We start from the raw sequence: 23,007 nt of genomic DNA, 5'->3' as shown, positions 1-23,007 counted from the left end.
AGAACAAAGGAAAAGCTGTTTTTGTTGCAGCAAAGAATGATTATTCTTTCAGTGTTTTCCATGGGCCTCTGATCGGTCAGGAATTAAAGGAAGTCTACAGGTACCATCTCAAGTCCTGTGTAAAGAAAGGGCTGCCTGTAGAAGACAGACAGCAATTGCTGAAATCTGAATTATTTGGCCTCTTGAAGGAGTAATTGACAACTCAGGATAGAGATGCTTTTGTTTGGATTTAGGGGACCACAATGAGAGATCATCAGTGATGGAGCAGTTGCCTGGCAGCACTAATGAAGACTGCTCTAGACAGCCCACAGAAGCCCCGAATGCCACTCGGGACAGTCAGGTCTGTCCTGCCCTCCACTCTATGCCACTCCTGAGCTCTACTCTGCAGTGGTCAGAAACTCATCTTTGCAGGCTGGGAGAGGAAGAAAGCACCTACTGTATTTCAAATATCCATCTGATGCTTGGAAGGGATGAAACAGATAAAAATATCTATTCACATGGGGTTTGCATTCTAATTGACAGAGAAGAACAATAAACAACACAGCACACTAGAAGATAGCAGTCTGCAACCCCCCAAAATGTGCTTTTTAGGATATTGATTATTTTAAACAGGTTATCTTTAAGAAACAAAAGACTTGGGAGGAAACTCCCCCTTGACTGCCTATAAGCATTTATACAGAGGACCTACGCCAGGAAGGGAGACATCATCATAGATAATTACAGTTTCATATCTACTAGTGTGAGATGGACAAGAAGGAACCTAGCCAGTTTTATTTGATTACAGTCCTCTCTGTGTCCCATTGTTAGAAAGCCCAGCAAATATTTATTTATCAATCATTTGCTTTTCTATGTCTGTGTGAATTGGCTTCTTTCCCTTTGAAGTCCCAAACCACTACCCCCTTCTCCTTAGCTCAGGACAGCGTATAAGCCTCAACTGACCCATGTGTCCTCAGGTCTCATATTCTTATAGAACCCCATATATATATGTTAAAAAGACTGATTACTTTATTCTATTAATCTGACTCACATTAATTTGATTATTTTTTAGTCCAGCCAGAAGAACTTAGAAAGGTTCTATTTTGAGAAAAAATTATTTTTCAGCCCCCATAATAACAGGTACAATATAATAAAGAAAACAATAGAATAGGGTAACAAAATTTGAAGAAGGTGGGTTGATGATAGTATTTTAGTTTTAAAAAAGGGAGTCATTAGGGCATTTTAGAAGGTAAGGCCTGAGCCAAGTCTTGAGGGATGTGAGAGAGTTACCCTGTGGCTGTCTGGAGGAAAGAGCCAGTTTCAAAGCCTCAGGGAGGATGGTGTGCGGTGATTTCTGAAACAGCAAGCAATCCTGTGTGGCTGAACAGAGTGAGCTAGGGGGAATCGTAGTAGGAAATGAGGTCAAAGATGTAATAGCAGCCCAATTATATAGGACCATAAAGCTCATTGTAAGGACTTTAGCATTTATATTGGGTAAGGCAGGAAGCCATTAGAAGAACTGAGCAGGGGAGCGACATAATTTGACTTCATGTTGTAAAAGTATTGTTCCTTTGATCTTCTATAGCCAAAAAATTTTTCCTATGACATTTATCCTTGCTGATTTTTTGTAATGTGGTTATTTGTGGATAAGTCTCCTCTTCTAAATTATAAATTCACAGATGAGTTAGTTTGGTCTTCCTCAGCTTTGTATGATACTACTGTAAGTCATACAAATAACCAGTACTCTGTACATAAATGATACTCAACTCTCCTTTGTCAGAATATTATATTATTTTATATTGCTGTTGATGTAACAACATCCAAACCTATAGAGAATTTTTATAATAATTTATTTGAGCGAAGAGAGGATATGTCTGGAAGCAAGATCTCAACAGACTGAGAAAAATGCTTCCAAGAAATAAGTTTGCAGCTTCTTTTATGCATTGGAGTTAAGGAGGGAACTAAGGAAGATTATACAAAGGTAGGAGAAAGCAAGGTGGGGATCAGATTATAGGACAGTTAGCAAGATTATGGTTCTCTTGAGGGTGGTCATGCTTTAGAACAGGGGTAGTCAACCTTTTTATACCTACCGCCCACTTTTGTATCTCTGTTAGTAGTAAAATTTTCTAACCACCCACCGGTTCCACAGTAATGGTGATTTATAAAGTAGGGAAGTAACTTTACTTTATAAAATTTATAAAGCAGAGTTATAGCAAGTTAAAGCATAATATAATAATTACTTACCAAGTATTTTATGTCGGATTTTCACTAAGTTTGGCAGAATAAATCTTTATAAAACAACTTACTATAGTTAAATCTATCTTTTTATTTATACTTTGGTTTCTCCATTACTGCCCACCGTGAATGCTGGAACACCCACTAATGGGCAGTAGGGACCAGGTTGACTACCACTGCTTTAGAAGAAGGGATCTGAATCTATGTAAACACAATAAATTAAAATTAATTAAAAAAAGAAGAAGAGATCTGAGAGGGTGGTCAAACTTTAGAAGGAGGGGCATGAAAAGAGGCATCTCAAAGGCCTGTTAACCTAGATCAGTGGTTCTCAAAGTGTGCGCCAGGGCTCACTGGTACGCCCTAGAAGATTTTCAGGTGTGCCTTATGGTGTTCCAGAGAAATATGTGCCTGTTGGAGACCAAAAAACCAGCAGGGTTTTTGGAGTTTAGATTTTGGGGGGACAGAGGTGTGGGGAATTGGCTGTAAGCTGACAGTCTGCCCAAACCCCCCAACTCACTTGCCTGATTAGGTTGCAAAAGGCTGTTAAGCTGTGGTGCTGGATTGTTTACACTACACCCCATGTTCCCCAGAGAGACTAGAGGCAAGTTTCTTCTATCCTTTGGTGAAAAGTTAAGATGTTATGCTTTGTGGGGGTTTTCTGTACTCAACACAATTAAGACTAAAAAGAGAGGAATTCTTCAATGCATTGACGAGGAAATGAGAGTTTGTCTTTCAAATATATGCCCAAACATTGAAGAAATTGCTAGGACACATCAGGCTCATGTTTCTCATAAAAACAAGAATGAAAAAAACTTAACACTTTCTCACCAGGACCTGCCAAATTTACTGAATCTTACAAGAATGTATGTATATATATATATAAAAAGATAACTGTTGGAATCCATGGGAATCCGAAAGACCAGAGTAACAGGCTTTATTGAAAGGAAGAAAGGAACCCTGCCGGGCACTTCTCCAGGGTAGAAGAGCACCCATACAAGCTAGAGGGACAAATTATATGGGTCAAGAAGAATTTCGAGCATGTAGGTGTTGAGTCAAAAGTCCTGGTATGTCCGGAATGCTTCTCCTTGGGGCGGCTTGTCAGCTTTTTCGAATTCCTCTGTCTCAGGGGCGATAGTCCAGTAAGGGTGATGTCTGACAGATAAGCGGAACATCAAGAGGGCAGTTTGGAATACACATATCTATCAATAACTTTTTGTCATTTTTTTTTATTTTTTAACCCCTCTTTTTTACGAATTCTAAAAGGCATAATTCAAAAATTGTAACATAAGATGGAAGACAATTGGACTTTGGGTGATGGAAATGCAGCATAATCAAATATCAAAATAAAATAACCTAGAGATGTTTTCTCTGAACATATGTACCCTGATTTATCAATGTCACCCCATTAAAATGAATTGAAAAATAAAAAAATAAAAAATGTAACATAAAAATGTATTTTAATGTCAGAATAAATTTAATTTTGTCATATTTATTTTGTTTAATTACCATAAAAGCATGCTTGAACTTTATATATATATTTTTTAATATTTGACTTAATTATTATAACACATTTCTCAGAAATTTGTATATAGTGTACCTACAATTATTTGTAAGATTTTAAATGTGCCCCAACTTCAAAATGTTTGAGAACCACTGACCTAGGTGCACAGAAATAATGGATATAGCTTGCTTAAGGCAAAGATAAGCCCTTTGCTAAACAAGTTATGCCTGGGTCATGACTACCCACTGTGACTTGCCCAGTGAGAAGTTTATGATTAGATCAATCTGAGAGGTTACTTTCCATAGACACCCCACCCTTTTTCAACCACATTCCTTTAGGCAAGAAAAAATTATTTTTTCTTGATTGTTGTAGGCTTTTGGCTGAGATACCTTAGTAATGAAAGATACATTAACTGGAAAAAATGAAACAGAAAGGTTAAGCTTGTAACCTTCAGTGTACATGGTAAATATCAATATCTAGGAAAACTGAATGCCACCCCTAAATGGTTCAAGCCACCACCTTAAATATTTCCAGCTCAAGACCCAAGAAAATGCTCTGGGTTGGGGGGATATCAGTTATTGTTAAGTCTAATCCGGAGGGACCCGAAACATTGAAGATACAAACAAAATCCGTCGAATCCACACCAAAGCTTTATTGTCTAGCTTTATTGGCCAAGCAGCAGCAACTCTGACAGAAATCTGAGGGAGAGTGTGCTGGCCCTTTGTTCTACCTAGTTTTTATAGTTTTGCAAGTGGGAAGTACAGAAGCAAAAATTGCAATTAGGTGCCCTTTACCCCTATTGGTTATAGTCATATGTCCTTTAACATGATAGGACCATGTTCAATTTGCAAGCCATACATCATTTTGGAGAAAACAAAATTTACAAGTCAATAAAATGGTAGAAAGATATCTCTTTACCTATTAAAAGGCATTCCTATATTTTCTAATGTTTATCCACCATCTCTCTGTCCAGAGTCACACATATTAACCACATGCATTCACATAGGAGAGGTAGTTTCCGTGGGGACAAATACCTGCAAATGGCTCATTACTATAAGAAAAGGTTTATTTTGGCTTTTCTCTTCCTGCACCTGGCTAGCCATTCACCCCTTCCCCCACAGGTGTGGTGGAATGTCAGGGAATCCATGTTTTCATTCCCTTTGCATTTACAATACAATGCCAAGGGCCATCCTGGTTTTATGCCAATCACAGAGTACAGAGATTATTCTCAAAATTTCTCTGCACACCTTAACCCAAATTAATAAAATGTTCTTCAAGCCTCTTAAAATATTAATATTAATTCTGCAGCTTTTGGTACTTTACAACACCTGCGGCTGAAGTGTCGCAGTGGCTCCTCAGTTATAGAGTACCAGGAAAAGTACAGTAAACAAGAGTAAAGTTGTGAAGATAGAAGTTGCCTTCTCTATTAGTAATAATTGCTAGAGATTTAGAACCATTTGGCTCTTTCTGGTACAGTGAGAAAGACAGCCTTACAAATGGAGATTTCTCATTGTTAGGCAGATAAAATATATTATGCTCACTTTGTTAAAGATGGTGCTGCCCACTTAGAAGCCTGTTGCTCAGGTGATTGCTTGGAATGGATGAGATTGTATTAATGTGGGTTGGGGGAGGGCTTTCATGCCAAAAGGTTTTAAAAGGAAGAGAGATCACACTGTTCCAGGAGAAGAGTGATTACGTTCTAGGAGGAGCCCATGCTGTAGGAGAGCAAAGTAAGGCCACGTGGAGGAGAGGAGAAGCAGCCAAGATGGTGGAGTGCTGAGTGAGAAGCCAGTTTGTGCAGAGTTTGTGCAGGGAGAAGGAAGGAGATGAGGAACAGAGGTGAATAAGTCTGGTGAGCTAGAAACTTTTGATTCTAGGAAACTCGAATAAGTCAGTAGCTTTGTGAGTACTGAATGAGTGGGTTTTGGAGCCCAGTGTGTGTTTTTACTTGCCCGCCGGGTGCAAGCTAGGATGAAAGGTAATGGCCTACCAGTTCTTGGCTCCGTTGTTTCATTACCGTCTGTCCGAATCTAATGTGAACCTGCATGTGAATGGCCACAATGGTGGCTCCTGGCTTTACACTCATAAATGTCAGAACTTCTACTTGGTTTTCAGAGCTTCTCCTGTGTTGGCTGTTTTATAAAATAATTCTTATGCAAAAGAGGCATATTTTGGAGTGACGCATTCTGGTTCCTTTCATGATATTAATATTGTCTGGTATTCAAAGAATTATTTTATCAGATCGAGTATTTGATTATTTTTTTATTTGAAAATGTATTCAATTGTAAAATTTTTCCATTTATTTGACTACAGTATACTATGTAGCAGCAGAAAACTTTTTTCTTTTTTTCTTCTAGGTTTTTTGGGTGGTCTAATAACTAAGTTAACAAAAGACAGATTAATAGAAGAAAAACAAGTTTCTTATATACAAGAGCCCCATAAAAATATGAAACTCCCTGGAAGAAGTGTCAAAGAATCTTAAATACCATCCTGAGCTACAGAGAAGGGGGTAGGGTCTGAGTGTTTAAAGGATAGGGAGATGATTCACAGAAAGACGAGATGGGAAAAAGTTTGGTAAACAGATCTTTCCCAAGCTATACAGATAAATCCTTCTAATATAAAAGGATATTTCTGGTTATAGCTCTTTTCCTGGTATAGGCTCCCAATCTAAATTCTCTCAGGCAGTTAAGGGAGAGGTACAAATCTTTCCTGAGTTGGCTGGGCCCTGATTGTCTTCAGCCTGAAATAAACCTAAATCTTGAGCATGAAATAATCCAAAATGGTAAATTCTGGGGTGGGGTATTCTACTCCCCTTCATATAGAAATTAGGTCATTCTACTCTATCCTGTTATTCTCTATAATAGCCAACTGTTTCTTTCAGGTCTCTAATTCTGACTGGGTTTGAATTTTTGTTGCCTTTTGTTGGGCAAATGTGTTTGTAAAATTTGTATTTTTTGAGTTTGCTCACTTTTATTGTTAAAAAATGGTGCTGGGCAGCCACATGTGTGCTTTCCCTCAGAGCAGGGCCATATTGCTTGCTAATTGCAGATTGCATTCCTGCTTGGGAGGGGCCATTGTTTTGCTAATGTTAGTTGGAGTAGGGATCTCTGTGGGCCCAGCCAGTTTTGCAGGGAAAGCAGAGAGAATACAGAGTGCTGATGACAGATGAAGCCAGTTTTGCAGAGAGAAAGGTGTGCAGATGGGGAACCAGAGCTGAGGGGCTTTGCGAGCTTCACTGAGACTGGTGGGGCCTTTGATTCTAGGAGGAAACAGAGACAATTCTCCTGGTTGTGGAACCAAAGAATGCGTCAGGGCTTTGGGGACCCTGAATGAAAGGGACGTGTTTTCTCTGCATGATTGCTCGTTGGCCAGTACAAGACTTTAATTTTTTTTTTTCTTTTGGTATTTTTCTGAAGCTGGAAACGGGAAGAGACAGTCAGACAGACTCCTGCATGCGCCCGACCGGGATCCACCCGGCACGCCCACCAGGGGCGATGCTCTGCCCACCAGGGGGCGATGCTCTGCCCCTCCGGGGCGTCGCTCTGTCGAGACCAGAGCCACTCTAGTGCCTGGGGCAGAGGCCAAGGAGCCATCCCCAGCGCCCGGGCCATCTTTGCTCCAATGGAGCCTTGGCTGCGGGAGGGGAAGAGAGAGACAGAGAGGAAGGAGGGGGGCGGGGTGGAGAAGCAAATGGACGCTTCTCCTATGTGCCCTGGCCGGGAATCGAACCTGGGACTTCTGCGCACCAGGCCGACACTCTACCACTGAGCAAACCGGCCAGGGCCGGTACAAAACTTTAATAAAGGAATGGCCCACCATTCTTTGGCTCCACTGTTTCTTTACCATCTGTCGGAATTCACTGTGAACCTGCATGGCCATGATGGTGGTGGCCACTGACCATACACCTTTCTTCTTTATTTTCTAGGCCCCCTATACAGTGTGAGAGCTCTCTGAATATCTTGTTTGCTGTTGAAGCTCTAGTGTTCAATTCACTGTTTGACACATAACAACTAATCACATTGTTGAATGAATGTATAAAAGACTGAAAACAGTGCCCCTTATCATAACATTCTATACAACTATAAAGGATCATCCAGTTGAATGTGAATTGTCCAAGTTTATTTTCATATGTCTCATGGCAAGAGACTACTATAGTAAATCATAGTGTTTTCATTACTTTGAAAGAAAAAGGAAATGAAAAGAATCAAGAAGGAAAGAAGAGGAAGAAAAACATTACCAAATTAAAAGGAGTTCTTTGGCCTGCATACATCAAAGCCCAATAAAATGTGAATACGAGTTTATAGCCAAGAAAGTATTATTTAAGAAAATTGCACAAAACCAGAGTCATGGGTGAATTTTTTCAAGACCTGGTTCTCTGATGGCTTCTAAGGGATGAGTTATAAAGGGGGAAAATTATTAATCATGGTGACTAAGGGAGTTAGGGTCATGATCTCTACTGATTGGACGAAGCCAGGTTAGGAGGTAGTTGGTCACTGTATTGTGGTACTGATGTCAGCCATGGTGTTGTTCTGTCTAGTTTTAGAGGATGTGGCCAGATAGGGTTGTCCTGCTTTTCTGGGACGGGGGCTGAAACACAACTAAAGCCTAGATGTTATCTTTAGATTGACTGAAATTCTTTTTCCGTGGTCAGCAGACCCAAGGCTTTGTTTCTGTGACTGTTTGATACTGACCAGAACATGAATTGTCCTTAGAGCTTAATTCAAAAGGAAAGAAAAGGAGAAAAGTTATTCAAGAAATGAAGTTTCTATGTGGTTAAAAAATGAAGGAAAGAGAAAAAAGGAAAGAAGAGGAGAAGGAAGAAAAGAAAAAGAAAAGACATTATTAGGTCACCAAAGGAGGGATGCTCAAGACCTGATGAGTTTTATAAGAGGTTTATTTATGTATCTAGAAATAGATGGGCTGAGACCCTAATGGCATCAGATGCAGGAAGGGGTGTCTGATATAGGAACTACTGCAGGAAGGGGTGTCTGATATAGGGACTACTGCAGGAAGGGGTGTCTGATATAGGGACTACTACAGGAAGGGGTGTCTGATATAGGGACTACTGCAGGTATCTGTTGATGCAGGGGTTGGTGTATCTGGATATGCTCAGATTAGCATATCCTGGTTTGTGGCCTTGGTCACAGGCTGTTTCCCTTTTCCCAGCTTTCAGGCCTCCCAAAGGTGTTGTTCTAAGGACACTTGCCAGATCCTTCTGGGGTAAAGGCAGGTGCTTAAGTGGAGGGGAGGTCTGGTGAGGAAGATGTGTAAAGAGGAAGTTGCCCCAGTAGAGATTGGCTGAGGGGAGTTTAAGTTTAAAGGGGTCCTGGACCCAAACCTAACAAAAGGAAGGAAGAAAAAGAAAGAGAAAGGGAATGAGATGAAAGGGAGCAGAATATACTACCCTAAATATTCCTCTTTGAGATGAAGAATTTTTTAACCTTCTTATTTTTTAAAACCAGCCGACATGGGAGAAGCTCTGAATAAGCCCAAATAAAAGTTATACTTTTGTAAGAGACATACCTATATGGGAAATCTTCATTTGTAAGAGTGTCTCCCCCTCTATACCAGGAAGACAAGGATAACTAAGATTCTAGAAACTTATCAGTGAAGAAAGCCATGACTTAGATCTGTATAACAGTCATACCCTCCTTTCCTGTGCTTGGATTGATAGCCTTTCATAACTGGCTTCCTTTACCCCCAACATCTTATTTTGTCTTTAACTAAAGAGGGTATTTAAGGTGAAGGCTTGGGTCTTTCTGGGGAGTTATTCAGTTTTTCTAGTTACCTCTCATGTATACATGCAGTTAACTTTTCTGTTTTTCTCCTCTTAATGTCTTTTGTAACAGGAACATCTCAGCCAAGGATCTAGAAAGGTAGATAAAAAATTATTTTTCCTCTCTTACAGAGAAAAAAAAGAGAAAAAGGAAGGACGAGAAATTCCTCAGTGCTGCTGGGGCTTCCTTTCTTCCCGTATCGTTTTAAGTTGCCCACCCTATCCTCTGCACACAATTTGTTCCATATTTTTGCACCTCACCATCTTTAATGTTTAAGCAATGAAAGGTACATTATAAAATATTACTTTGTCTTGCTTGACTTTGAGTAATTTTTAAAAATCCATTTCTCATTGGGATTTTTATTCTATAATAAAAAATAAAAGTCCTGGAGCATCTTGTTAAGGACCTGCTAGGATTAACCTAGCCTCTTGCACCAATTAGGCAGGAATCACATAAAACACAACAGCCAGGAATCTAGTAATTAATATAATTGACTGGAAACCAACCCCAGTGATCTCACTTCATTGTAAAATGATTCTCCACCAGAGCTTAATAGGCCCTTTCTGTGATTTTTATCCAGTCTGCCTGCTGCATGCAAGAATACAGGTGTAGATAGATATGCTTTTGCATTTGGAATGTTCTCATCCAAAGAAGTCCAAATTTAAGATTTGACAATTCAGGTTCATAATACTTTAGAGATAGTCATATATAGTAAGGTCCTATTTCTAGGAAGACAAAAAGAAAAAGCATACTTCAGAAATCTGGTATTCCAGGTATCTGTCCATTAAAACTCCTTACCTAAAGGAAAGCACCCATGACCATTATTTCAATTATAAGGGGAAATACAGGATTTCCAAAAACATCAAAAATCTGAAATCTTACCCTGCCAACATCTCACACAATCTTGTCATGTGTCAAAAACATATTATCTGTGGTTCTTTTTACAATCTCACATGATAAATACAGCATCAGCTTTGTCCAGGAGGGAAGGAAGGAGTCTTATAACAAGGCATAAGAGACAGGCAGAAATCAAGAGGTCAACAGACCTGCTGCTTCCTGACAAAAAGTGTAATTCAGCCTTCATGAACTAAATTATCCATGCACTGATTATTTGCTCTGTCATGTATGCATTAAAATTTAAAAAAGAGAGATAGAGAGAATGAGCCTTTTACCAAGGCTTTATGAACAATTTTGTTGGCATGAATCAATTTCTTTCCATGATGTAGGAGAGGAAAAATAATTTTCCATTTATCCTTCTAAGTTATTCTGGCTGGTCTAATAATCAAATTGACAGGAGACAGATTTACAGAGATAATAACCAAATTTATTATGTACCACATATGGGATTTCCATAAGAATATGCAGCACAAGGACAAATTGGGAAGTTCAGGCTTGCATGACAACTTAAGCCACTGGTTCTCAAACTTTTTGAAGTCAGGGCACATTTAAAATCCTACAAATAATTGAAGGTGCACTATATACAAATTTCTGAGAAATATGTTATAATAATTAAGTCAAATATTAAAGAAAATATATAAAGTCCGAGTGTGCTTTTATGTTAACTAAACAAAATAAATACAATAAAATTAAATTTATTCTGAAATTAAAAATATTTTTGTTACATTTTTTGAGTTTTTGAGTTATGCTTTTTAGAATTTGTAAAAAAAGAGGGGTTAAAAAATAAAAAAAAAATGACAAAAAAGTTATCTTTTTATATATATAGATACATTCTTAGTAAGATTTAGTAAATTCGGCAGGTCCTGGTGCGAATGTGTTAAGTTTTTTCATTCTTGTGTTTATGAGAAACATGAGCCTGATGTGTCCTAGCGATTTCTTCAATGTTTGGGCATATATTTGAAAGGCAAACTCTCATTTCCTCATCAATACATTGAAGAATTCCTCTCTTTTTACTCTTGTATTGTGGGTAGAAAATCCTAATTCACATAAATAAGATCTTGAAAATTGTTGCAAAATGTTCAAAGTTTGTTTAGATATTGCCACATATTCTTCTTTTATAGAAATCCAAAAGACTTCAAGAGATAATTCCTTATGTTTAATCATCAATCTACGATCAGTGGATATAGCTGCCAGTTCTTCTTCTTCTGTTAATGTTAAACCAAAAATCACTTGAAGCTTCCATGAATGGGTTTCTAATCCAGTTGTATTGTTCAGTGTTAAGTGATGGAAAATGCTATAAATTAAACTCTGCCCGTCAGCCTTCAAGTCCTATTTTATTTACACTTAACTTTTGCTCCCTTTCAGAAACATATTCTTCAATATCATGTTTCTTTTTGAGAAATATATCCATTTTATTTGAGTGTATTAATCTAAAAATAATATAATGATGTGTTAATAATAGATATAATAATGATGTGTTAACAAAAAGAGTGGTATTTGCATAATGAAATGGTATAATAGTGTAACTATATTTATTTTTATATCTGGGCACATGCTGTGAACCAGCACAGCTAGTAATTCCAGGTCCCGAGTGGGAATGGTGTGAAATTAAGAAAACACAGGGAATTAAGAAAATACAGGGTCAGGAGGGTCCTGTAATTGCTGCTGGCAAGAACAAAGTGCGCCAAAAAGCCGCATCTTGCTTTATTTATAGGGCAAAGTGGGCCATTAGCAAATCAATGAGATCTTTGATCATGTTTCCAAGGCAACTCAAGAATTTTACCAAGTGCAGAAAACCCCCACCGTACATATCATCTTAACTTTACACCAAACAAAGGATAGAAGAAACTTGCCTCCAGTCTTTTCAGGGAACATGGGGGGTAATGTAAACAATCCAGCACCACTACTTAACAGCCTTTTGCAACCTAATCAGGCAAGTGAGGTTGGGGGTGGGCAGACTGTCAGCTTACAGCCAATTCCCCACACCTCTGTCCCCCCAAAATCTATACTCCAAAATCCTTGTTGATTTTTTGGTCCCCAACAGGCACATATTTCTCTGGAGTACCATAGGGCACACCTGGAAATCTTCTAGGACACACCAGTGAGCCCTGGCGCACACTTTGAGAACCACTGTCTTAAGCTAAGGAGAAATGGGGTAGTGATCTGGGACTTCAAAGAGCAGGAGGAAATTCACATGGAAATAGAAAAGCAAAAGTTGGTGAATAAATATTTGCTGACCCATCATTTACAATGGGACTTTGATTAAACAGGCCTTGCTTAGTTCATATTAAATGATAGTTATCTATGATGATAGCTCCCTTCCTATTTAGGTAGGTCCTCTACCTAAATACTTTTAGGCAATTAGGGGGACCAGTGAGTTCTTTTTGAATCTTTTATTTCTCAAAAATAACCAGCTTAAAATAATCAGTATCCCAATAGGCATATTTGAATGACAACCTCTGCCCTCCCATCAATGATCTTGTCCAGTTATTGCAAAAAAAAAAAAAAAAAAAGTTCTGTACTGACATCAGTTATCTGATTGTATTGGATTTATTGAGACTAAGTTACAAATATGAATTAACTTCTGAAAGGTCCTAACATCTTATCTTGGTTTGATTTTGTTTAATCATTAATTGCTCTTCATCTCTGTGGTCTGTACTTTGAGAATACGGATAAAACTATTTTTAATAGTTGTAAATATTAAAGAGAAAGTGAATATGCACCCCTTTCTTAAACTATTTTTTAAAAACTACAGATGTGTTGGGTGATATTGCTATTGCTATGTGGCCAAAGCTTAAGCTAATATTGTTTGTGATCATATGGAAGTTACCATTTTCCCCCCTTATTTACTTCTAATACATCATTGCTGTTGTGGGTTGCCTGAGGTCTTTCAGTTTCTAATCCTTGAAGTTTATGAATGTGACCTCATTTGGAAAAGGGTTTTCTTAAATGTGTAATTAGGGATCTTGAGATGAAATTGTGTTGGATTTGGATTGGGCTCTACCTCCAATGACAACTGTTATAAAGGTGGAATGCGATTGGAGATACAGAGATATACAAGGTGAAATGTACAGGCAGAGATTGGAGTTCAGTTGCCCTAAACCAAGGATTCCAGACTGTCACCAGGTGCTGGAAGAGAAAACTGGTATGGATTTTTCCTCTGAGCCTCAGAAGGAACCAACTCTGCACTTACCTTGATATCAAATTCTGGCATCCAGACTAAGAGAATGAGTGTCTGTTGTTTTAAGCCCCCCACTCACCCCTTTCAGAGTAAATAATTCATATGTTTATAGGTTCACTTTTGGAATGCATAAATGTTTCAAATACTATTTCTTTTATTTACTTGAAAGTATATTATTTGCAAACATAATTTTGCAAAACATTCTTGGGATCACATTATCATCATAATAAACTTAATTATTTAAATATAATTTGTTAGCGATTTAAACTTTAATTTTTAAAATACCTGTTACATATTAATAAGTAAAATATATGACCTATTAACATTTTAAATATAATTCTTATATTTCTTCATAAAATGAAAGAGAAAAATACTTCAAACATCTTCATAATAAGCCATACTCCCAATTCTGTTTTTCCTCTTCAACAAAGCTAATAAATTGGGTGGAAAAAGTAAAAGGGGATCAGCTCTTTTACAAATCATGTTTTTTGTTTTCCTTTTTCCTTTAAAGTCAGATATATAGCTCTTGCTGACTGACCTTACTATTTATTTTTAGTTCCTTACTAAATTAAGGAGGGTAGGAGTAGGAGAGATCCATAAAGATAGTATGTAGATATTCAGCAAAATGCTACAGAAATTCTCTTGCTATTTTCCTAGATCAGAAAAAAAAATTATGAATGCAAGTTAAGAAATAAAAATCTCAAATTTTCCTGAAAATAAATCTGTTTGAAACTCGTGAACTCAGAGGAGCTCTGCCAACAATGCCCAGGGCTGCCCTCAGGCTTGTCCCATTCTTGTGGTTACTGGGAAGGATTGGGACAGGGTTCTGAACCTTTTTGTGCCACGTACCCTTTTGGCACCTTGAAGAGACCTGAAGATCCCTCTTCAGAATTATGCTCATTTTTTTGCTTGTCTGTCTGTTTTTAACTTTATATTTTAAAATGATTATAGACCCACAAAAAGTTGCAAAAATATTTCATAGTCTGCTAATCTTTCATCTAGCTTTCCTCGATGATGACATTTATAACTATACAACATCAAAACCAGGAAATCGATAGCAGTACAATAATGTTAACGAGATTACAGAACAATTACTCACTTGTCATAAGGTTTTACATATAATCGTTTGTGTGTGTATCTCTATGTATATTTCTTTTTCTTCAGCATTGTTGAGACTGTCAATTTTGAATTTATTGTTTCATACTATATTTCTCATATCATATCTAAATGTTTCATGCTGCCATGCTTCATGCCATATATTTTCCTAATGTCTTCCTAACATCATCTCTCTAATTATCTCGATCTCTTATCATTGATAAAATTTCATTGATGATAAAATGATAGGAAAAAGTAAAAAGAAGTAAAACATGGATTAAATTTTCAACCCACCAATATTTCTGGAATAATTGCTAGGTACACAGAGTTGGTTTTGTGGTTTTTTTTGTTTGTTTGTTTGTTTTATTTTGTTTTTTGCAAAGGCCTGGGAGATTCTTTTCCAAAAGAGGAAACTTCAGTTCCTATGGAAAAAAACCATTAGAAATATTCTGTCAAAGAGAAAAGGAGAGTATCATAAGTTTATTGTAAGAATAATTCATTCTTTTTATGATATTTAGAAGTTTTAAAGTAAAAAAGTATTATTTTGATTGAAGCCTTGAATTCAAGGCTGAATTTTGGCTCTATAGCCTGAGGGAAATCATTTAACCTCTTGGACTTTCAACTTATGGAGCTGCAGAAGAGGAAACCAGATGTTATAAAGTACTACAAACACCTAATAGTCCTTTCATAATTTGTGACAAGTGTATATGAAGCAAAACCATAAAATAAGATACTTTCTCTTTGGGGTTCCATGTCACTTTGTATTGTGCCACTTTGAATTACGTTTTTCACTGGGTTCCTTGCTGTTTTGACATCCCTCCTTCTAAATGGCCTGCCATTTTACTCTCTATTGTATCATCTGCACCCCCCCTTTTAAGCATGATATGCTCTTGACAAGTATTTACCATATCTGGTTGATTGTAGACCCCTCTACCCTTTTCACCAAAAACTAATAGCAACCCACTTTGGTAATCACTTTCTTCCGTCTTTATTTCCTGCACCAAAACATTCCCGCTTTATGTATCTAGATCTCCTTTTAGAAGTGAATAAACCTATTTATTTTATTCTGATATGGATTTTGGGAGGGCCAATGTTTCTACATACAGTTAACTTATTATATTTGTTTAAAAATCATATGTCAAATAAAAATTTTTAATTTCTAAATCATAGAGAAAGTATCAATAGAGCAAACTTATTTTCCATAGTTGGCATTCTATGGAATATAACCCCCAGGTTTTAATTAGATGACATTAACTTCCCTCACTTTATGCAAGAGAGTCTAAATCTTCTTATATTTTTAGGTAAGCATATCGATATATTTTTCCTACATAGTTATAGTCTTACAAAACATTTCACTCATCTTTTCAACTTTAAAAAATTTCTAATGTCAGTGAACAAAAAGCCTGTTTTCTAGTGTGAGCAAGGATGGAAAACATCAAAACAGACATTTTCATAATTGCAAATGATATTCTCTTTCCTAGCTTTCCCAGTAGCTAGCTAGCATGGCCACTTAACATTGGTTATAGGCTTGACTTGGGATTGAACTTCTCCTCCCACATTTTTCATACCACTTATGAGTTTTCCATATGATAGATTGATCTGACATCTATCATGGTGGCCTCCTGCCAGCATCTCTGCTACATTATCATTGTAAAACTCTTACACATACTTTATATCCAATCACTCTCACAACTCTAATGATCTTCTGAAAATTTGACTTTTAGCCTCAGCATAGACACTCTGGCTCTTGACAAAAAGGTTTATAATTGTTATGACAACCAGAATGTACACAAGAGCATCATCAACTCCTTAGCTACAAGGCACCCAACATTGATCTGACACTTTCTCTTTCTTTCATTATTTACCCAGTTTCTCAAACCATTCTGAGTGTTACATGTGACAGGTAGCATTATTCTTTACAACCACTTGAAGGCACAGAGAGAGTAAATGACTCCCTTATCACTCAGCAACTGGTCAGTTCTCCGGTGTTCTAAGTCAGGAGTTATATAACTCTACTATGTTTACAGTACCCTATCTCATATGAGACAAGTCATGCTTCATATAAGAGAGTATATTTCAACTTCTGAAACTCTCATGCCATCTCAAAGCACTATTTTCCACAACTCCAACATCATAATATGCCTCTACTCAAAATCTGCCAATGGGTCCTCCTTTTGTATAGATTATTACTATAAATCCTTACATAATCTGCTCTCTTCTTCGTTAGTTTGTACATTGCCTACCCCTTACTGGCCTTCTTGATATTTTTAACATGGCAGGCACATTTCAATCTCAGGACTACCAAACTAGGTGTTTATTTTGCCTGAGTCATGCTTAAGCAGGATGTTAATCCCTCAGATAATCAGATGTTTCCTTCTCTATGAGGCTGCTTTTAAAATTATAACCCTCCACTTCAATCCTTCTAACCGTGCTTAATATTTTTTCCATTATTCACTGATATGGTATGCTTATTGTCTGTTATTTGTTTCCCTCAACTAGAAGGTAAGCCCCTCCATGCTAGAATTTTTTGTCTGTTTTGTTTGCTAATATATCCACAGTACACAGTAGGACTCAGTAAATGTCAGGTGAATTAATGAGCACACATTCTGCCAGGCTCTCTCTACAAACTCCCCTGAGACTTGGCTTCAGGGTATTGCCAGGCTCTGCTCAAGTGAAGGGTTAATAACCCTGGGCTCCTTCAGAGGAGCTTGTGAAAGAGCAACAAGCTCACTTTCACAGCTTGAGGGAAATCCAATTTAAAAAGCCGCCATGTTCTATAATAGAATATAGTTTGAGAAAAGATTTTGAAAATAATTTAAAAGCTTCCTGGTCAGCATTACTTTTATCAGCTGATGTATCTCTATACCGTACCTCTTCTTTTCAGCTTTGGGACTGCAAAATGCCTTTTTTCCCCCTGGCTACAAGTCTGAGGAAAATAGTACCTCAATGCTGTTTCTCTTAAGATAGACTGAGCAAGCTACATAGAAACTTGCAGCCTTCTACATTTTGCATTTATCACTATCTAATGTGATTGTGTTAATTCAGGGGATTAGTTTGCAAATATTCATCTTTTGCTAGTTAGACATGTGGGTGTTTGGTGCGTGTATGTGTGTGTGTGTGTGTGTGTGTGTGTGTATTTGATTAATTTTTCATTTAGGACTTTAGCGTTTGTTTCAGTTCCTGGATGGCCTGGATAAACGTTGTAGTTGTTTTCATCCTGAAAGGAAACAAACTCTGTTTAGAGAGGTGGAGGCTCACTTCTTATACAGGTTACAGTGTTCAAAGGTCTACTAACCATCAGAGAGCAACATTTCCAATCAATCTGGACAGTGATGACTTCAAAAGAGTTGGAAATATTTTAAGGACTTTGTCTCTGTTCTTAAGAGTTAGTTGGGAAAAAATAGATGTTATCTTTAAAAGTTCCAATCCAAAAGCTTTCTCTCTCTTTCATCAATTTATACCTTAAGATATCAACTGCAGACAAAAAGAACTTCATTTCAGTTGGGTTGCCTGGAGATGTTAATTGAGGGCAATGGGGTGGTGTAGCAATTCACTGACTCTGTCATTGGTTCAAATTTGTTGATTTACTTGGAAAATGAGAAATGGAAGGGTGGGTTTGTGGATAAGCACTTCTATTATTCTGAATTTGTGTTGGGACTGAAAATGGAGGTGGGAAAGTCAGGGAATAGTAATAAGAAAAGATACAAAATCACAGACTTGTCTCAGGAGGACTATCTGGTACAATAAGTGACATGCTAATTTTCTGTCTGAGTATTACATTTCTGTTCTCTGAAGTTTATTATCAAGTAAATGAAACAGCAACTTATTCCAATGTTTCATGAAGCCTAAGAACAAATCTCTCTCTCTCTTTTCTTTTCTTTCTAGCAAAGCTAAAAAGAATTGACTTTATTTCACAATGTATATCAAGTAGAGTGCACTATCTGGGATAAGCATTAGGTGCTTTTTTAAAGCTATTTCACAACATAGCCCATTTACATGAAAAGTCAGGTTAAATTGGTTAAATAATGATAAGGAGAATGCCCTTGGTTTTAAAGTCAATTATATATAGATATTTTGAAGCACCGAACAAGTATAGTAAATTAGGAGCGTGTTGAATTTAATCCTTAAAACATGACATTATTTTGGAGAATAAAACTGTTGTGATGAGCTAAAAAAGTCACCTTCTTGTGTGAGTGTCTGACTAATATAAAGTGAGTCCACACTCACGAGGCTGTGGAGGTGGGTTGGGGCAGCTGGAGAAGTTTTGGGGAGAGAAGTTCTTTCCCATAGTGCATGAATATAAAGACAATCCTTTGCTTTTGAGTATGGTTTGGCAAACCTGTTCAGTAGAGGGCCAGATAGTAAATATTTTAGGCTTTGAGGGCCATTTGGGTCTTTTACAATTACTCAACTCTATCAAAAATATACTGCAGAGGCTGTGCTTCAGTAGAACACTATGGACATTGGTGCTTGTATTTTATATAGTTCTCATGTGTCATGGAACGGCCTCCCCCTTTTTTTTCAGCATGCAAAAAGATACAAACCATTCTTAACTCATGGGTTGTGTCATACCCACAATTTAGACCAGTGGTAGTCAACCTGGTCCCTACCGCTCACTAGTGGGCATTCCAGCTTTCATGGTGGGCAGTAGTGGAGTAACCAAAGTATAAATAAAATGATAGATTTAACTATAGTAAGTTGTTTTATAAAAATTTATTCTGCCAAACTTAGTGAAAATCTGACATAAAGTACTTCGTAAGTATTATATGCTTTTACTTGCTGTAACTCTGCTTTATAAATTTTATAAAGTAAAGTTACTTCCCTACTTTATAAATCACCATTACTGTGGGACCGTTGGGCGGTTAGAAAATTTTACTACTAACAAAGATACAGAAGTGGGCGGTAGGTATAAAAAGGTTGACTACCCCTGATTTAGACCATGAAGTAAGGCAACAATACATTTTTAAACTCACCTGGGAATTTCTTGAGGTTTATTCTTTTTGGTTTTGTTCTGGAGTTAAAAAAAAATCAAATTTACTATGGGCAGTCTGTGTTATTGCTAGTCAGTCCAGCAAAAGTTAAAACTTTCAGTGGCCCAATAAAAATAATAGCAAAGGAAAAAAATCTTGCCTTTTGTGGACAGTGATCTATAAATGGCAAGATGTCCATAGATTCAGCTCTTAATGTACAGAGGAACACTCCTCCTCAATGCACGTAAGAACATTTGGTTCCACTTTGTTCTGTTTACAGAAAGAAAAGAGAATTACACTTAGTCTCTTATATTCATGCCATTCATTTAAAAATATAAGCTCCTTCTCTACCTCTGTAACAACAGTTGTCATCATGATTTAATGCTTGCCATGTGCTGGGTACTAAGGTAAACACTTCAGAAACTTCATCTTGCTTAATCCTGACAACAATCCTTTGGGAACGATTTTTATATTTTCCCTATAGAGATGATGAAACTGAGTATTATGTGGGTTGCATATGAAGTGTTCAAAGCCACATTGCTGTCAAGGGGTAAATCTGGTTAAGAAAAGAGGCCTTCCTACTTCCAAGTCCAAAATTTATCTATATATTTTTCCCTATAGATATTAGCTCAATATTAGCATATCAATAGTTCTCTAAGGCCTCTGAAGGTCTTTAGATTGTGAAAATCTAAAAACACATCTCATTTTGAAGACTGATTGTCTATATATATAAATAAAAGGTTTGATTTCTACTTGTAATAGGCACTAGGGTTAGGCAGCTAAATAACTATGAGCCCTTTCCCAAAGGATTTATCAATCTAGTAAAAAGGACAGGTACATAAACAGTTAAATATAATTTTTGACTCTAGCAAAATAGGTATAGAAAGTAGATATAGAAACTCCCATTCAAGAGTGATTAATTTAACTGAGGAGAATGGAGGCCTCTGGGGACGCTTCACAGAGTTAATGAGATTGAGCAGGACCTTGTACGACTGAGCACGAATGAATGATTTCTGCCCACTAGATTGATTTGTTTATAGCTGTACTTTCTAAAATTCCATAGTTAAGGTAGAGCTTGGAGCTGTAATATTTGTTTCAGTTCTTCTGTGAAAATTGGATTGTTTTCTGGGTATGCATGTTAGAGAATAAGCTAATTTTTTTTCCTGCCCAAATAAGATAAAACACCAAAAGCCTTGCACACCAGATCAAATATTAACTTTCTTTGACAAAAATCAATTAGAACATCAAATGAGTAATTGCTTACACTTCTGAAAAGCACCATGAACGGTAATGGAAAGAACAAGAAGGCTAAAAAATAAAGTTATAGAGGTAATTTCTTCTTTCACTTGATCATTTATTCAGCCAAATGCTTATTATGGTAAATTCTTGTTGGGAGCCAGTGACAGTTTTGGGTGATGGAGATAGAGTGGTGAATAAAAAAAGTCCCTGATTAATAAAGCTTTCTTTCTAGGGTAAAGCAAATAATAACATGTAAACACAAAAAGAGAATTTAAAGAATAAAAAGTGCTCTGAAATAAAAAAAAAATAACTATGGTAATGGGATAGAGAGTGAACTAACAGGAGGGGGGCACTTTAAAAAAAATTATTTATTTATTTTAAAGAGAGAGAGGAAGGGGGAAAAAGTCAGAGAGAGAAGCATTTATTTGTTGTTCCACTTAGGTGACTTCCTGTATGTTCCCTGACCAGGGATCAAACCTGAAACCTTGTTATTCTGGATGATATTAACTGACTGAGCTAACTAGCCAGGTCCAGGGGGACTTTTGATGAAACAGCTGGAGAAGGCTGTTCTGAGAAAATGATATTTTGATTGAGATTCCAATAGATATAAGAAGTCAGCTATGGGAATAACTGGAGCCAAAGGATTCTGGGCAAGGATATGTCAGATACAAAGGAAAGAGCTTAGTGATATCTTCCGGAACCAGGAATAAGACCTGCATAGTGAAAAATACTTATCACGAGAGGAGGAGATAATGATGAACTGAGGAGGAATGTAGTATTAATCTTTAAATTTATGTTAAGTAGTTTTGATTTTATTCTCAATGTACTGGGAAGTTATTGAAGTGTTTCATACAGTGAAGTGATATCTGATTTATAATTTATAAACTCTGCTGTTGTGCAGAAAATGAAATGTAGTTGACAAAGGTAGAAGTCTATTGCACATGACTATTAATTTCCATTATGGTAGAAGTACTTTGTACCAACCAATGTCTGAAGTAAGACAGGTAATAAGTTTTATGCTTCTAAATCAGTCTAAATGTTTTCTTGAAATTGGGGGTAAAGAGAATGGGCCAATTGGCAAATAAATTTTTCAGTTGGCAAATGGACCAATTTGCACACATGGCCTTTTAATATTTATAAGATAATGGACCTACATCTGTCATACCTGAACCATCACTGAAATATTTATTGAAGTCTTTAACCAATATTCTAGTTAAGATCTGATTTAAAAATATTTTTTATGTCTTTAGGGAGAACATTTTGTTTGGGCTAGGAAGAATGTATAACTGCTTAAGGCACAACAATCCCCACCCTTAAAAGTGCTGTACTGTCCAGGGACCCGATCTTAAAGAATCAAATTTTCACAGGTTATGTACCCCTCTGACTGTGCTGCTTTTGTCCACACTGTTGCCAAATCCCATATTCCTTTCTTGGAAACATTCAGCAGGCCAGCTCTAAGTGATGGTCCATTTCCAATAATGTCTTTGGCTGTGATGAGTGTCACTTTAGTGTTGATGAGTGTCACTTTAGTGTATTCTCTTAAGACCCTTCTCCTGACACAGTTGAAATTGTTTTGACAGTTCTTCATTACCACAACTCAGGCTTCTTTATAAGTCTTGGTCTTACAATATCTGTTAGCTGAGTGCCTGGTGCATAATTGGTGACCATTATGTGTTTGAATGAATAATTCTTGAGGTTAAAAAATAACAGCATGCATTGTGTGTTTATTAAAAGGCCAACACTGTCCTAAATGTTTTCACAACTCTTATTTTATACTTTTTATGGATGAGGAAACTGAGGTACAGACAATATAAGTAACTGTCCCAAGATCTCACATGTAGTAAACTAATGGATCAGATGTTGACCCTAGCAACTTAACCCAACAACTCATACAATCTGTGTCCTATCCTTCATCTCTACAGACCTAAATTGGGAAAATTTCCTTCCCTCTGAATTACTAGGGCAAATAGAAATGCCCTTGTCTACTTCTGTGGCCACACTTACACTCCAGTCTCCCTCAGAGTTGAACCATGCCAAAATCCCTTGACATACTTTTGGCTCACGCTTTTGTGCGTTAGACCCAGGACATGCTCAGTGAGCACGCAGCCTGTGCAATTGCATGGGGTCACACACATA

Source organism: Saccopteryx leptura, chromosome 2 (genome assembly GCF_036850995.1).
Source record: "Saccopteryx leptura isolate mSacLep1 chromosome 2, mSacLep1_pri_phased_curated, whole genome shotgun sequence".
NCBI classification, from domain to species: Eukaryota; Metazoa; Chordata; class Mammalia; order Chiroptera; family Emballonuridae; genus Saccopteryx; species Saccopteryx leptura.
This window is presented reverse-complemented; position numbering follows the sequence as displayed.